Below are 16,278 nucleotides of genomic sequence, written 5' to 3' on the forward strand. Positions count from 1 at the left end.
TTTCGGGGCATCAGGGCATCCGGCGCACCAGGCAGAGGCTGCTGCAGAACTTTTACTGGCCTGGGGTCTTTGACGCGGTCCGACAGTATTGCAGGACCTGTGTCTCCTGCCAGAGGGTGGGGAAGGCCCGGGATAAGTGTAAAGCCCCGCTGAGACCTTTGCCCATCATAGAGGAGCCTTTCCAGAAGGTGGCCGTGGACATAGGGGGGCCCCTCAGCAGGGTGACCCAGTCAGGGAAGAAATACATCCTGGTGGTGGTAGATTTTGCTACGCGCTACCCCGAGGCGGTGGCCTTGTCCTCTATCGAGGCAGACACCGTGGCAGACGCGCTGCTGACCATCTTCAGCAGAGTGGGGTTCCCCAAGGAGGTCCTTACAGACCAGGGGTCTAACTTCATGTCGACCCTGCTCCAGTGCTTGTGGGAGAAGTGTGGGGTCCGACACACCTGGGCCTCAGCCTACCACCCGCAGTCCAACGGGCTGGTGGAGAGGTTCAATGGGACCCTAAAGAGGATGCTGAAAACCTTTATGGACCAGCACCCACAGGACTGGGACAAGTATTTACCCCACCTGCTGTTCGCATATAGGGACATGTCCCAGGAATCCACAGGGTTCTCCCTGTTCGAGTTGCTGTACGGAAGGAGGGTGAGGGGGCCCCTGCACTTGATGAGGGCTGAGTGGGAGGGGAAGGCCTCTCCCGATGGGGAATCAGTGGTAGAGTATGTCCTGACTTTCCAGGAAAAGCTCGTGGAGCTCATGGGCTTGGCTAGGGGGAACCTAGCAAGGGCCCAGAGGAAGCAGAAGGTCTGGTACGACCGCTCAGCCCGTGCCCACTCATATGCTACCGGGGACCTGGTGATGCTCCTCATCCCCGTAAGGAAGAACAAGCTGCAAGCGGCCTGGGACGGCCCCTTCACGGTCATCAGACAGGTAAACGAGGTGAACTATGTGGTGGACCTGCCCAACCGGGCACAGGGCTGGGGGCGGTGCTGATGCAAACTGATACTAAGGAGTGAGACACCCCATTGTGTACCTGAGCGAGAAGCTGCTGCCCCGGGAGCAGCACTACGCGGCCATCGAGAAGCAATGCCTGGCCGTGGGGTGGGCCCTTAACAAACTGCAGCCAGATCTATTTGGGCGGCGCTTCACCGTGTGCACCGACCATTCGCCCCGACGTGGCTGCACCCAATGAAAGGGGCTAATGCCAAGCTGCTGAGGTGGGCCCTGCTCCTCCAGGGGTATGACATGGAGGTGGGCCATGTGAGGGGGAGGGCCAATGTTATAGCGGATGCTTTATCGCGGGGCGGGGACCCTGAACTTCCCCAGGTCACTGGCTAAGTGACCCTGCTCCGTTCAGCCTCAAAGGGGGGAGAGATGTGACGAAGTGGGGGGTTTTCTTGTTTTCTGTGGAGTTTCAATGGTTTGCATGCGGAGGGGTGGGACTCAGTTTCCCTGGGTGTTACTGGTTTAACGAGGTGAGGGGAGAGGGAGTGTGTTTTGCAGAGGACCGGAGAGAGGACTTGGGGACCCAGCCGATGGCCGGGAGGATGGATACCCCAGCGACCGGTGACCTGGAGACCTGGTGACCCAGAGGCCCAGCTGAGGAGACGCATCCGGTTCTGGCCAGTGGGCGGACAATGGGCTGTAGAGTGAGGACCCCGTGACCTAACCAGCCGGTTCCAGCCAGAGGACAGAAGCAGGAGAGGAGGCCCCAGTTTACAACCCTGTTTCCCTGGAGAGAAGACAATAGACAGAGGCGGGGCCTGGGGCCGGTGATCTCAGATTCCCAGCTGGGATCAGGGGGGCTCTGGGCTGGAGAGGGGGAGCAGGCAGAGCCCACCTGGATGCAGAGAGACTGGGGTGTGCTGGGCTGAGGGAGGCCAGGCCTGAGTTCTGAGAGTTTCCTGTGCTGGGTTCAACACTCAATAAACCTCCTGCCGCCGAATGCTCAGAGGAGGAGCGCTGCCACCTAGGGCGGCAAAACCCCTGGCGCCGCTCCTGCCCGTGCGGTGTCATACAGCCAACGGTCACCCCTCCATGGCCAGGCCACAGCTGCAGCCCAGGTGGGGGCTCCCCAGGGAGCAGGGTCTCTGAGACCCACACCGGGCGCGGCGGCCAAGGAGCTCGGCATCGAGCTCTCCAGGGCCTTCACCCGACGCCTTTTCCCAGCCCCGGGACTCACGTTGTGGCTGTTCCCAGCACCGCTCCAGCCGCCCCGTCCTGGAACATGGGCCCCAGCGTGGGCCGCAGGCTCCGGCTCGTCGCATACAGGGAAAATCCCACCCTGTGCCCACTCGCTTCTGCCTGTGCGCCCAAGGGTTGCCCGGGGGCTCCTGCTTTGGGGTCCCTCTGTCCCCTAAATCCTCTTCAGTCCCTGCCCTCCAGGATCCCCGCTGGAGACACCCCTTCTCCACCCCGGGACGGCTGCTGAGTGCTGGAGGCAGGACCCCCCCAGGCACCAGCCCAGGCTGCAGGCAAGGGGACAGCCCACTCATCCCACTCCCGGCTCCCACAACACCCAGCTCCAGCCCCCGCGCCCTACGCCAGCTCCTCAGGGACAAAGACACAGACACACCCGCTGCCCTCACACACGCTTCAGCCAATCACCCAGCGACACACCCATCCACTCACCCACCTACCCATCCAGCCACTCACCCAGCGAGACACCCACCCGCCCACCCACCTATCCAGCCACTCACCCAGAGAGACACCCACCCACTCACCTTCCACCCAGTCAACCAGAAAGAAATCCACCCAACCAGACAAACGCCACCCACCTACCCAGCCACTCACCCAGAGAGCCACCCACCCATCCGGCAACTCACCCACTCAGCAAGCCATCCACCCAACCAGACACGCGCCACCCAATCACTCACCTACCTATCCACCCAGAGAGCCACCCACCCAACCAGACACTCACCTAGCAACCCACCAACCTACTCACCCACCTTCCACTCACCCAGCGAGCCATCCACACCCCCTCACATACCCATTCACCCAGCCCCCAGCAGACCCTCCCCACACCTGCCCACTCTCCACTATATGCTAAAGGGTCTCTTTCTGGTAGAGGCGGGGAAGATAGAGACACTTCATTATGATAGATAGATAGATAGATAGTGTGTATGGAGATAGATAGATAGATAGAGTGTATGGGGATAGATGGATGGACAGATGGAGGGAGGGGGTTGTCACGTTATTGATTTGAACTGGGACCATATAGAACATGGTTGCAACCAAAATCCTGTAGTGGCACCAAATCTTGTATAAAGGGGGTCAAATAAGGTGTCTAAGACAAGGTTCTGGTTTGCTGGTTATGATGATCCTATCTGGGTGCATGGATCATTTTTGTATTTAAAGTTATAAGTATTGGCTCTATTGTGTCTGTATTTCAAACTTATGCTCTGCTTCTGGGAGACATCCCAGATATTTAGCGTCAGCACTGCCTAGCCTGCTTGATGGCCCATTAAGGACCATCAGCTACACAACTGACCCATTGAGAGAAGGCAGATTCGCCTTGTAACTCAGCAAAGTATGCAGGGACTGGCCCATGTGACTCCAGACTCCATTTTGCTGTAATTTTCCACAGTAAGAACAAAGAGGTGTTCTTACACCTGGAAAATACTATAAAAGGCTGATGCCTCATCTCCATCTTGTCTTCAATCCTGCTTCTTACCTCTGGAGGGACTTTGCTACAAACTGAAGCTCTGAACAAAGGACTGAAGGACCCGTCCCAGCGGGGGATGTTCCAGAGACTTGATTTGAACCTGCAGTTTATTCCATCACTGCTACAAGCCTGAACCAAGAACTTTGCCATCACTGTATGGAATTGATTCCATTTAACCAATTCTAATTCTCATCTCTATCTTCTTCCTTTTATGAATAAACCTTTAGATTTTAGATTCTAAAGGATTGGCAACAGCGTGATTTGTGGGTAAGATCTGATTTGTATATCGACCTGGGTCTGGGGCTTGGTCCTTTGGGATCGAGAGAACCATTTTTCTTTTACTGGGATATTGGTTTTCATAACCATTTGTCCCCATAACGAGTGGCACTGGTGGTGATACTGGAGGTCTGTCTGGCCTCCCCTCCATTTCCCCAGCCAGCTCCAAACTGAAACTCTCCAGCCCCTCCTCCGGCCTTTGTCTCTTTCCCGGGCCAGGAGGTCACCTGATCTCTTTGTTCTCCAACACCTTCAGCTGGCACCTTGCAGGGGAGGGGCCCAGGCCATCAGTTGCCAGGAGACAAGATGTTGGCCATTCTCTGTGCAGACACCATCACACTGGCCCTCTCGGGCTCTGCAACAATCACACCCCCTTATCCCCCCACCTAGAGACTTAAGAACTGCATAGGGGAAACTGAGGCACCCACACAGTATTTAGAGAAAACATTAAGAACATTCGCACTTCATCACAGATGGAGGGATGGATGGGGGGGTGTATGGGGTTAGATGGATGGATGGAGGAGGTGTTTGAGGGTTAGATGGATAGACAGACAGATAGATTTGTAACCCCCTTTGAATCCCTCCCTCTGGAGCTCTGCTGTCACCTTGTCTCTTCTCAGGCTTTTACTAGCCCCCAGGGAAGCGGTGTCAGCGTGAGAGCAGGTTATTAATAAATGAGGAGGGGGCTGGAATTCATTTGACTCTAAAATAGCTGAGATACTGAACTGCTCTTTTCAAATGTGCTTTTAATCAGAAAGAAAAGACAAGAAGTTTGAACAATTAGGGAGTAATGAGGAGCTTAAAAAATAGCTTGGAAGATTAGCTCGGGTTTTTGCAGCACTTTGGAAATGTAAAAAGTGATGCTAATGCGAAATACATTTCTACACACACACACGCCCCTCGGGCTAATGGAAAGAAACCTTGGAAAGTCGGGATCAGCCGGCAGGGAACCGGCTCAGGAGTTTACAAACCATCGAGGACAGGGGAGGGACCAGAGGGCTGGGGAAAGCAGGTGTGGTTCTGGGTTCAGTGAAGGCCGGCCGAGCGGTGCCGGCCGATTGTCCAGTAACCCCAACATCTGTCCCTCGTAAGAGAAGAGAGCAGAGCAAGCCAAGGGCAGGAAGCTGCCCAGCGGGGAGCACTGGGGTGCAGGGCTGGCGCTGGCCGCGAGCAGACGGGGTGATGCTGTGGGCAGAGGGACACACCCTGAGGCTCTGTCGGCTGGAGGTTCCCAGCCCCGCTGGTCAGTTCTGTCCAGGGTGGAGGATTCGTGGAGCTCTCCGATCGCACCATCGCGGGCGACGCCTTCTCCCGACTCCGCTTGGCTCAGGGACCAGCCCGTCCTGGCTTTGTGCCCTCGGCTGGACTCCAGCCGTCAGCAGCTGGGCACGGATCCTGCAGCCTGAGGACACTCCGCTAGCAGAGAGCCCTGCTCCCCACCGACTGGCGAGGAAAGGTCCTTTCCTCGGCCTGGATCCCCAGGGCCGACAGCTCTGGGCTGGAGACGGAGGCTGACACAACCCAGCCATTTACCATCAGGGAGAAGCTTGTCCGGGCGGGAGACAGGCCCCAGGCTGGGGACCAAACTCACCCACCCTCATGCCAGGCGTGGTGCCCAGCCCCTTCCGACAGAAACCCAGAGCCAGGTGGAGCTTCCAACCCCCCAACGACCCCCTGCCACGCAGTGCCCCTGGCCAATGCCCAGTGCCTGACGACGCTGCCCTGACACCACGGTGATGGGGGCAGGGGAAGAACCTCTGCAGAGTGGCCCAGAAGTGCCGAGGGACCATGACAAACACCGAGCAAAGGGACTCGGGAGAGGGTGAGCGAGCGGGAGACCCTGTGTCCCACAGAACCAGCCATCCCGCAGAGGGGAATGTGCCCAGAGCAGGCTGGGGAGTGACTGGGGCCTCGGGCGCGTGGGATGGGTAGGGCTGGCCTGGTTTAATCTGGAGACTAGCAACCTAGGGAGCTGCCCCAGCTCAGACCCCATGGCCAGCATGGAGAAGGACATGGCAGGCAGGCAGACCGTGGCCAGGCAAGGGGAAACTGAGGCCCGGGAGGTCCAGGGACTGGCTCAGACCACACAGAACACCCTGGGCTCCCCCACCCCCTCCTGCACTGAGCCAGAGAGAAATTCACAGAAGGGAAACTGAGGCTGCTGAGTCTACAGAAAACCTCAGCGACAGACGGACCCAACGGGGAAGCCCCAGTTCGAGAGGCCAGGCTGGGAGCCCATCTGTGGGGAAGGGACCGGCCGGCAGGGAATCGTGGCTGGGAGCTCGGGCAGTTCTGCCTGGAGACGGGCAGGGTCATTAACCACTGAACAACTGACAGACTGGGGCCGATTCTCCCTTGCTGACACCTTTTATATCGAGATCAGCCGTTTCGAGGCACTCTGCCCGGGGAACAGCCGTGGGGCAGCTCTCTGGCTGGGGCTAGACGCGGGGGGAGGCGGAGCTGGTGCGCGGGGTGGGGGGAGCCGCTGCAGGACGATGTCCCAGAATGGCCCAGCCTGCGGCATGGGGGACCATGACCTGGGTCATATCTCCATGCAGAGGGAGGTTGTGCGCAGCTCGCATCAAACTGGGCTGACTCCGGTTTAGCGGCAGCCAGAGAGGGACGGGTGTAAACTGGACGCAACAGGCCGCATCCCCCGGGTTTCATGCTGGGTCAGTTAAGCCAGCGCAGCCCCAGTGTTGCTACCAAACAAATCTCACCGCAAAGAAACCACTGGCCTCAGCCGGCTGCTCCTCGGGGGGAAACTGAGGCACCGAGCCCTGGGGAGGCCCCAGCACATGGGAACAGGAACGCTGCCCCTCTGTTCCCTGCCCCCAGGGAGAAGGGCCCGTCCCCAGGAGCCAGGCGGGGGCTGCACCAGCGGGCACTCTCCATGCCCAGCGAAGAGGGGAGGGCGCAGGCCCTGTGCAGGCAGCGCCGAACGGGGAGAAATGTCCCCAGGATAGTCTGTATGACGCCCGCGGATGTTGCCACCGCAGGAAACTGGTGCCTGCGCTGGGGCCACAGGCCTTTGCAGGCGCTGGGCCAAAGCGCCCTAAAGCCAGCTGCTCCCCTCCTGTACCCCGCGGGCCAGCCAGCCCTACGCATTGCCGGCCCCACAGCCCCCTCCCATGCTGGGGCCTCCGGCCTCTCTGCCATGGGAACTCCTGGCCAGGCGTGTGCCGCTCGCCCCCTCCACGGGCAGCGCCAGGCTGGGCTCTTTTGTGCCAGACACCCCCGGCTTTGGGTCTGTGCATGGACCCTCCTGGACCCAGGGAGCCCAGCCCCACATCGCCTTGCAGGGACCCCTCTGCATGTTCCTGCCCTACCCAGCCCCCTACTGCCCCAGCCCCTGAGTCCTGGCATAAACTGTCTGCCCCCGGGGGTGGCAGCAACAGGGCTGGTTCAATACCCAGGGGTTCCTCTTCACAGCTCGACCCCCAGCCTGGAACCTGGAACATCACACATCCCCCTCTCCCCGCCCTGTGCCCCCCAGTGCAGCCTGTCTCGCCAGCCCCGAGCCTGGGGGTGGGGAGAGACGTCAAACGCCAGGGGACAGGAACCCGGCGCTGGACGGGGTTCGAGAACACGTGCCCACATGCCCCAGCCCTGGAGCGCGCTGCCAGTCCCACAGACAAACGGCCCTCACCCCTGCTCCCACTCCCAGCTGCTGGCCTGGCTCAGAGATCTCGAGGGGGGGGGGTTCCCAGCCCAGGGGGGGCGTCGAGCGTCACAGGGCCGTTCACTCTACGTCTCTGCCCTCTACTGCAACCCAGGGAGATCCTGAGGTCCCCCCACTTCACACAGCTCTGGGGGTGCCAGCAGCTCTCAGGCTGAGCCCTCCCCGCCAGGTTAGCAGCAATTTCACCTCTACTGAGACCCCACAAAATCCCCCTAGTTAGCTCTGCCTCTGCATCCTGCCGCACAAGAGACTCAGACAGCATCTCAGGCCCAGAGACAGCACAGTCACTGCTGCCCGAGCGTTGGCCCCCACAGCCCTGCTCAGTGAGTTCTTAATGTTTTCTCCGAATACTGTGTGGATGCCTCAGTTTCCCCTATGCAGTTCGTAAGTCTCTAGGTGGGGGGATAAGGGGGTTTAATTGTTGCAGAGCCCTAGGGGGCCAGTGTGATGGTGTCTGCACAGAGAATGGCCAACACGCTGTCTCCTGGCAACTGATGGCCTGGGCCCCTCTCCTGCAAGGTGCCAACTGAAGGTGTTGGAGAACAAAGAGATCAGGTAACCTCCTGGCCCAGGAAAGGGACAAAGGCCAGAGGAGGGGCTGGAGGGAGTCAGTTTGGAGCTGGCTGGGGAAAGAGAGGGAGACCCGGGTTCTGGTCCCCCTGCCCCCAAGATGGACCTGACTTAGGGGTCCTGGTTTCCTATACCTACAAGCTCTGCCCTACCCTGTGTTCCTCTCATCTAATAAACCTCTGTGTTACTGGCTGGCTGAGAGTCACGTCTGACTGCGAAGTGGGGGTGCAGAACCCTCTGGCTCCCCCAGGACCCCGCCGGGGCGGACTCGCTGTGGGAAGCGCACGGAGGGGCAGATGCTGAATGCTCCCAGGAGAGACCCAGGAGGTGAAGCCGTGTGAGCTCCTTGCCCTGGAGACAGTCTGCTCCGAGGGAGAGGAGGCTCCCCAGAGTCCTGACTGGCTTTGTGGGGAGCAGTTCCAGAGCATTGCCCGGGGACTCCGTGACACTCCCCACATAGGCCCAGCCTGGGGTCCCCTCCATGTTCATGCTGTGGCCTGGGGGCCTCGCCGGGGGGGCTGCCCTGCCGCCCTGCTCCCCGGAGGAGATGGCTCTGTCTGTCCCCGACACCCTGAGCCAGCAATGGCCATGGGGCGGGGGCTGGGAGCCGGCTGCTGGGAACGCTAATGCGGGAGGAATTATGGGCGGCGACACTTTAACGAGCCAGCGTCCGGCCTGGCATTACCGCTCCGGGCTGCAATTCCCCAGCGGGCATTTGGGAACAAACCAACCCCCAGCAAATCAAAGCAATAAATCGCTGCCTGGTGCGGCCCCCCCACGCGGCCCCCGCCTGATTTCCCAGGTGAGCCCTGCTCCGGCACGAAGCAATCAGCTCCTCTTTAGCAGCGCGGCCGGCTGATTTATCCCGCGCTGCCGGCGCGGCGAGGGCAGGGAGCAGGATGATGCATGGGCGGGAGCAGAGGGGCACGCGCCGGCCACCGCTCCAGCGTCAGCGCATTTCAATATTTGACAAATCAAATCAACGGTGGCGAGTGGCGGCCGCCCTGGGGAGATTTATGAGGGTTCGGGGCTGATGGCTGCTCCCGGCTGGCGTTCGGAGCCTCCCGGGTCTGTTAATCCAGCCCTGGGCCAGCGCCGGCTGCCTGCCCCGGCCCCCGACGGCCTCCCTCCCCGGGGCCCCGGCCGCCTGCCCCGGCCCCCGAGTGCCTCCCTCCCCGGGGCCCCAGCCGCCTGCCCCGGCCCCCGAGGGCCTCCCTCCCCGGGGCCCCGGCTGCCTGCCCCGGCCCCCGAGGGCCTCCCTCCCCGGGGCCCCGGCCGCTGGGCACGGTGCAGCCGGGGCAAGAGAGTTTAACCCTTTCACTCCCACGGAGCTTCGTCCAGGCCAGGCCAACAAGTGCCGCTCGGGTCGGGGGGCAGGGGTCACCCCTTGCAGCGCAGGGGGGGAGCAGCCATGTGACCACGGGCAAGTCCCTTCCCATCAGCCACGGTGATCCCCTGACCCCCAGATCCCGGACCCCCGCCATGCTGATTCCACACACCCTGGATCCTGCCCCCCCCGATCCCACGCCCCCTGGATCCTGCCCCGCCCCCCCCGATCCCATGCCCCACAGATTCTGGCCCCCTGCCCCACAGATCCCACACCCCATCTCTGTGCAGTTCCAGCTCAGATCCCAGACATGTCCCAGCCCCACAGATCCCACACTCCATGGATCCTGCCCCCTCCCCATGCCGTCCCTGCACAGACATTTGCTCTGCCCCCCCCCCCCCCGCCCCGGGGTGACTCGTCAGTGCTGGTGAGGACGAGCGCCCGCAATGTGCCCGCTACCCGCCCCGAGCCAGGATTCCTATTCCCAAGTCCTGTACCAAACCCACCCCCCCACAGCCCGGCGCCAGGTGCCCCCACCCAGCTGCTCAACCTGGCGGGGCCGGAGCCGACGTAGATAAATCTCTGAAACTTTTCATATGAGTTCACATTGTGCCTCTTCAGATAACCTTGTAGTGGGTCGACCCATGTGTGACCTCTGTTTTCATGGGACTTTGTATCAAAGCCTCATATAGAAACCTTGTATTGATTAGACGTGGTATATGGAAACTTGGTATCAAAGCCTCATGTAGAAACTTTGCATTGCCCTTGGTATAATGTTATAGCCCCTAAAGATAGAATAAGATAGAAGAAAAATGTCTTTTTGCTAGGAGAACAGGAGTACTTGTGGCACCTTAGAGACGAACAAATTTATTAGAGCATAAGCTTTCGTGGGCTACAGCCCACTTCTTCAGAAGTGCCACAAGTACTCCTGTTCTTTTTGCTAGGAGTAGAATAAGATTTCCCCCCCCCCATCCTTTTAATCAATTGCCCTGTTGAATGAACGAGGGGTGAATGAGTAAAGGCGTGGAAGGCAGCACCTCCAGACAGCTGCAACAGTTGGAGAGGGGCTGGGAGCCAGACCCAAGAACAATAAAACTTGTCAACTGGGCTCACTGAAGAAGATCAGACATACTGACGGCCTTGGGGGTTAGACGCCAGCACCTTCTTTTGAAAATACCCTCTTTGCAGCATTGGGACAACCCCCAGAGGACAATGGACAGAGATACATATTTTGAATCTGCAAAAAGAAGAACAGGAGTACTTGTGGCACCTTAGAGACTAACAAATTTATTAGAGCATAAGCTTTCGTGGGCTACAGCCCACTTCTTCGGATGCATTGTTAGTCTCTAAGGTGCCACAAGTCCTCCTGTTCTTCTTTTTGCGGATACAGACTAACACGGCTGCTACTCTGAAACCTGTCATTTTGAATCTGGTACAGATCGGCATGAGAGGGAAGCTGCTATAAATGTGAGGTGTCTTGCAGAGGACCCCGGGGTCTCCTCTTGTCAACATGGGAGCATCGATCCGGCTCCGCAGAAGCCCGGCTCCACCCCTCCCCCATCTAACTCACCTGGCCAGTGCAGTTAAGGGGAGCAACTAATCGGTAACAACAACAAGACGGAGTGTGCTTGTGTGCGCTTGTGTGCAAGTGTAATCTATCTCATATGCATATGATAGTGTTAATTGATACATGTATTACTAATAAATGTGGTGTTCTGCCTTATTCCCCCTGAAAAGATTCTGTGCAGTACTTTAAGTACAATACCAACACACCCCGCCCTGCCTGCAGAGCTCTGGCCACGCTCCACGGGGCACCCCTCACATCACAGCACCCCAGGGGGCGAAGGCCCCATAGCCGGCCCCGTGGCTCAAGCCGCATGCGAGTCCCCAGCTGGCGCAGGGCAGGGGCTCTGCGTTCGGGGCCGGGGGTCTCACAGCTGGGCTGGCAGGACCCCTCCTGTTTCCACAGTGACCGCCTGTGCCCAGGCCGGCCCTGCTGGGCAGCAAACGGGGGGCCCGGGGCAGGTCCCAGGTTAGTGATGCCCCCAGGCCCTGCCGCCAACACCTGCCGGGTCTCTGGGGCAGGGTTGGCTCAGTGCCAACGCCGGGCTGTGCCTCCGGGCTGGGGGCTCCTGCGACCTGCCCGCCCCCTGCACGTAACGCTCGGGGTCTGGTGCCAGAGCTCGGGGTCAGTGCCGCACCCTCAGCCCCCCGCAGCGACGGGCAGGGCATGCAGCTGAGGGCTCCAGGGCGTCGAGCCACAGGCCAAGCTGGCAGGTCTCTGCCCCGGCTCCCGGGTGGCATCAGGGCTGGGCCACAGGGGCCCTGGCCCCAGGCTGCTCCGGCAGGGCCCTCGGGAGCCAGGGGCAGATGGATCTGGCCAGGATCCTGCCATGGAGAAAAGCCCAGGGCAGCTTGTGCATCGCCAAACCGGAGCCAGGACACGGCGTCCCCCTGCTCATCACTGGGCTAAGGGTGCAAGCAGGGGCCACGAGCCGGCCCTGCCAGCGCCCTGGGGGAGCCCCGGCCCTTCCCCTCTGCCCTGGCCTGGGGGACGAGCCGCGCTCAGCAGGCGGGGGGGCTGTGTGGCCCCAGAGGGCAGGGCGCAGGGAGCCAGCCAAGGGTAGTTACGTCTGTGTGGCAGGAGCTCTGGGCGCTGCCTCCCAGGCTCTGCAGACAGCTGGGGGTGGCTGGCCCAGGACCCTCCCCTCGCTGCCCCGGCCTGGCCTGGGCAGGGGATAACAGCCTGTGATGAAGGGAGGGGGTTGTCTTGTTTTTCCAGTGGTTTGTATGCAGAGGGAGTGGGTGTCACGGAGTGTGGGGGGACACAAGGCCCTGCACCCCCGGCTTCCCGCAATTCCCCATGACTCTCAGCCAGCCAGTAAAGCAGAAGGTTTATTTAGACGACAGGAACACAGTCCAAGACAGGTCTTGCAGGCACAGACAACCAGATCCCCCCCCCCAATTAGGTGCATCTTGGGGTCCCAGGGCGCCACAGCCCCCTTGGGGGGTCAGAGCCCTGTCTGCCTCCCAGCCACTCCACCAGCCAGCTCCTGAAACTCTGCCTTCAGCGACCCCTCCCCCAGCCTTTGTTCAGTTTCCCGGGCCAAGGTGTCACCTGGCCTCTAACCCCTTCCTGGGTTCTCATGTTACATGCTCAGGTATTCGCCTTCGGGCAGACTCCCATCCCCCAATGCAGACTATCCCAGCCCCACTCCCCTGTCAGCATTCACAGACCACAGTCAGAACAGTCCCAGTTCGTCACAGTGGGACTCAGTGTCCCTGGGCGTTACTGGTTTAACGAGGGGAGGGGAGAGGGAGTTTGTTGGTACAGAGGGGGTGGGACTCAGTTTCCCCGGGGCGTTACTGGTTTAACGAGGGGAGGGGAGAGGGAGTTTGTTGGTACACAGGACCGGAGAGGGAACTTGGGACCCCAGCTGATGGCCTGGAGAACAGACACACCAGCGACTGGTGACCTGGGGATCGGGAGGCCCAGCTCAGGAGTCGCAGACGGTTCTGGCCAATGGGAGGACAATGGGCTGCGGGGAGAGGGGACCCTGGTGACCGGACCAGCCGGTTCCAGCCCGAGGGGCCAGAGGACAGAAGAGAGGAGAGGAGGCCCAGGAGACCCGGTTTACGACCCTGTTTCCCTGGAGAGAAGACAATGGACAGAGGCGGGGCCTGGGGCCGGGGATCTCAGATGCCCAGCTGGGAGCAAGGGGGCTCTGGGTTGGAGAGGGGGAGCAGGCAGAGCCCACCTGGATTCAGGGAGACTGGGATGTGCTGGGCTGAGGGAGGCCAGGCCTGAGGCCCTGAGAGTTTCCTGTGCTGGGTTCAAATGCCCAATAAATCTCCTGTGTTACGCTGGCTGAGAGTCGCTCCGGGCTAGAGAACAGGGGGCATCATCCCCTTCGGGGGTGGAGGCCCCAGGGGTCCAGAGTGAGGGGACTCCCTGAGGGGGCCCACGGCAGAGACAGACGTGCTAAGGCTCAGAGAGGTGCGGCTCCAGGAGGTGGAGGGGCCTGATCCCGAGAGAGAGTGGACCCCCGAGAAGGGCTGTCGCACTGTAAGGGGCACCCCCCACGGACCGCACGGGGCCAAGAGTGGGCCCGATCTGTGAGTCTGTGACACAGCCTCAGGGGGCTACAGGGAACAGCAACTCCGCCAGCTCCACCTAGAACCCAGGGGGAGAAACAAAGCTCCTGCCAGACTCCACTGCCCCAGCCAGCCCCAAAGCCCCAGACCCATGCGCCAGCCTTACCTGCCCCCACAGGCACCCCAGCCTTGGCTCTCCACTGCCCGGCACCGGGCTCTGATGAAGCAGGAGGGTTTTTTCTTAATGTTTTGCATGAATACTGTGTGCCTCAGTTTCCCCTATACACAATGCCCAGGTGGTGGCACAAGGGGGTGATTTTTGCTGAGACCCTAGTGGGCAGGTGAGGCTGCCTCTAGATGCTGGAGAGAATGGCCGAGGTGCTTCGGGACCTGGCACCTGATGGCCGGGGGCCCGTCACCAGGAGCCTGGCAGGCTCCTTGCCCTGAGGGGAGAGGCTGCCCCCAGTCACTGGGCACCTGGCTCTGGGGCTGAGCGGGGTGAAAAGGGAGCAGGCAGCACGACGCGGGAGAGGGACCCCGCCTCGCAGGGAGGAGGATTGCCTGCGCCCTGAGGACGTGTCTGTGCTGAAAGGGCCGCGGTACCTGCTCACCAGCCCTCGGCATGGGCACAGCTCGGGGCATGGCCCCCCAGGCACAGAAGGAAACAGAGGGACCAATGTTCCCACATTTGTCCCATGGGGCCTGGCCCAGCTGGACTCGTGTGTCAGGCCTGGCTTGGCACAGCTCGGCTGGGGGGGGTCGGGGCACAGCGTGTCGAGGTGCAGGTGGCGGTACAGGTGGCTGTGCCGGGGGGTCGGGGCACAGTGTGGGGGTGCAGGTGGCTGTGCCGGGGGGTCGGGGCGCAGTGTGGGGGTGCAGGTGGCTGTGCCGGGGGGTCGGGGCGCAGTGTGGGGGTGCAGGTGGCTATGTCAGGGTGTCGAGGTCCAGGCAGCTGAACTGGGGGGTCGGGGTGCAGGTGGCTGTGTCAGAGTGCTGCAGTTTTGAGGTGCAGGCGGCCATGCTGGGGAGGTCGGGGTGCAATGTGGGGGTGCAGGCGGCCGTGCCGGGGGGTCGGGGCACAGTGTGGGGGTGCAGGTGGCTATGTCAGGGTGTCACGGTGCAGGTGGCCGTGCCAGGGGGTCGGGGTGCAGCGTGGGAGCACAGGCATGCAGAGCGCCAAGGGGTGGGGGGGCGGCAGCCCGGCTGGCAGGCAGGAGATAAGCTCCCGTCTCACGCTCCCTGCCCGCGGAGGGAGGCAGATTTATGGCTCCCAGCTGCGATTTGCTGCAGCTCCAACCCTAGGTATCGATCGCTGCTCAGCGCCCCCCCCCCAGCAAACAAACCAGTGCCACTTAACTCTCACAGGGCCAGGAACCGGGGGGGGGGCTCCCCTCAGGCACCCTAGGGACAGGTTTGGGGGACCAGGCCCTCCCGGGCTGCAGTGGGTCCGATGGCCCTGACCAGGCCAAGGATTGGTGCCCTGGGCACAGGAGATTCCCCCCCCCCCGGTTCTGCTGGCGCCCCTGCGCCCAGCCCTGGGCTCCCCACATAGCCCTGCCAGTGCCCCTCCCCTTGTGCTGGGTGGGGGTTTGGGGACTCAGCCCTGCTCCTCGCTCCCTAGCCCCCCCCCGCCACCAGCTACATTCCTGGAGCCCCCACGGAAGAGGAACCCTAATGACCCCCAACCTGTACAAAGCGGCTGGGCCTGGGGGCTCCCTGCAGCCCTGGCCGGAGCACAGGTCGGCACACACAGACCAGCACCATCTGCAGAGATTCTCGGTGCCAGGCGATGTCAGTGGCAAACTCAGAACGAGGGGCCCGCCCTGGTCCGGCGCAAGCAGCCCCCTCTGAGGGGACCGGGACAGGGCCTGTGGGTGGCTCCGGGGGGGCTGGGGAGGGGGCTGGGGTGTGAAGTGAAGTTTCCTGCCTGGGGGGAGAGTGCAGAATACTGAGCAGGGCAGGCCTGAGGGGTCTGTGAGGGTGTGACAGTTGGGGGGCACCGTGGGGGAGGGGCAGGGGGTCCATGGGGGTGTCACAGGTGGGGGGCACCACAGAGGATGCACAGGGGGGTCTCTGGGGTGCCACAGCTGGGGGGCACCATGGGGGAGGGGCAGGGGGTCCATGGGGGTGTCACAGCTGGGGGGGCCACAGAAGAGGGGCAGGGGGTTTCTGGGGGTGTCAGCTGGGGGGAGGGGCAGGGGGTCCATGGGGGTGTCACAGCTGGGGGGGACCACAGAAGAGGGGCAGGGAGTTTCTGGGGGTGTCAGCTGGAGGGAGGGGCAGGGGGATCTCTGGGGGGGTGTCACAGCTGGGGGGGGACCACAGAAGAGGGGCAGGGGGTCTCTGGGGGTGTCAGCTGGAGGGAGGGGCAGGGGGTCTCTGGAGGTGTCACAGCTGGGGGGACCATGGGGGAGGGGCAGGGGGTCTTGTTGTACTTAAAGTACTGCACAGGATCTCTTCAGGGGGAACAAGACAAAACGCCACATCCACCGGTAATACATGTATTCGCCAACACTGTATTATATGCACATGATATATTACACTTACACACACACACACACAAACACACTCCGTCTTGTTGTTACCAATTAGTTGCTCCCCTTAACTTCACTGGCCAGGTGAGTTAGATGGGGGAGGGGGTGGAGCCGGGCTTCTGCCGATCCGG

The 16,278-nt window shown here is 61.4% G+C and overlaps 1 protein-coding gene across 1 annotated transcript in view; it reads right to left on the reverse strand.

Moving 5' to 3' along the window:
* LOC135974103 (uncharacterized) overlaps positions 1-15,131 on the reverse strand; it is a 102,804-nt gene extending 87,673 nt beyond the window's left edge. Inside the window, exon 1 of the mRNA XM_065560422.1 lies at positions 13,084-15,131. The gene's annotated coding sequence lies outside the window, so the exon portion shown is untranslated. The remainder of the gene's footprint in view (positions 1-13,083) is intronic.
* Positions 15,132-16,278: the final 1,147 nt, after the last annotated feature.

The sequence above is a fragment of the Chrysemys picta genome, chromosome 11, assembly GCF_011386835.1.
Source record: "Chrysemys picta bellii isolate R12L10 chromosome 11, ASM1138683v2, whole genome shotgun sequence".
Lineage (NCBI taxonomy): Eukaryota > Metazoa > Chordata > Testudines > Emydidae > Chrysemys > Chrysemys picta.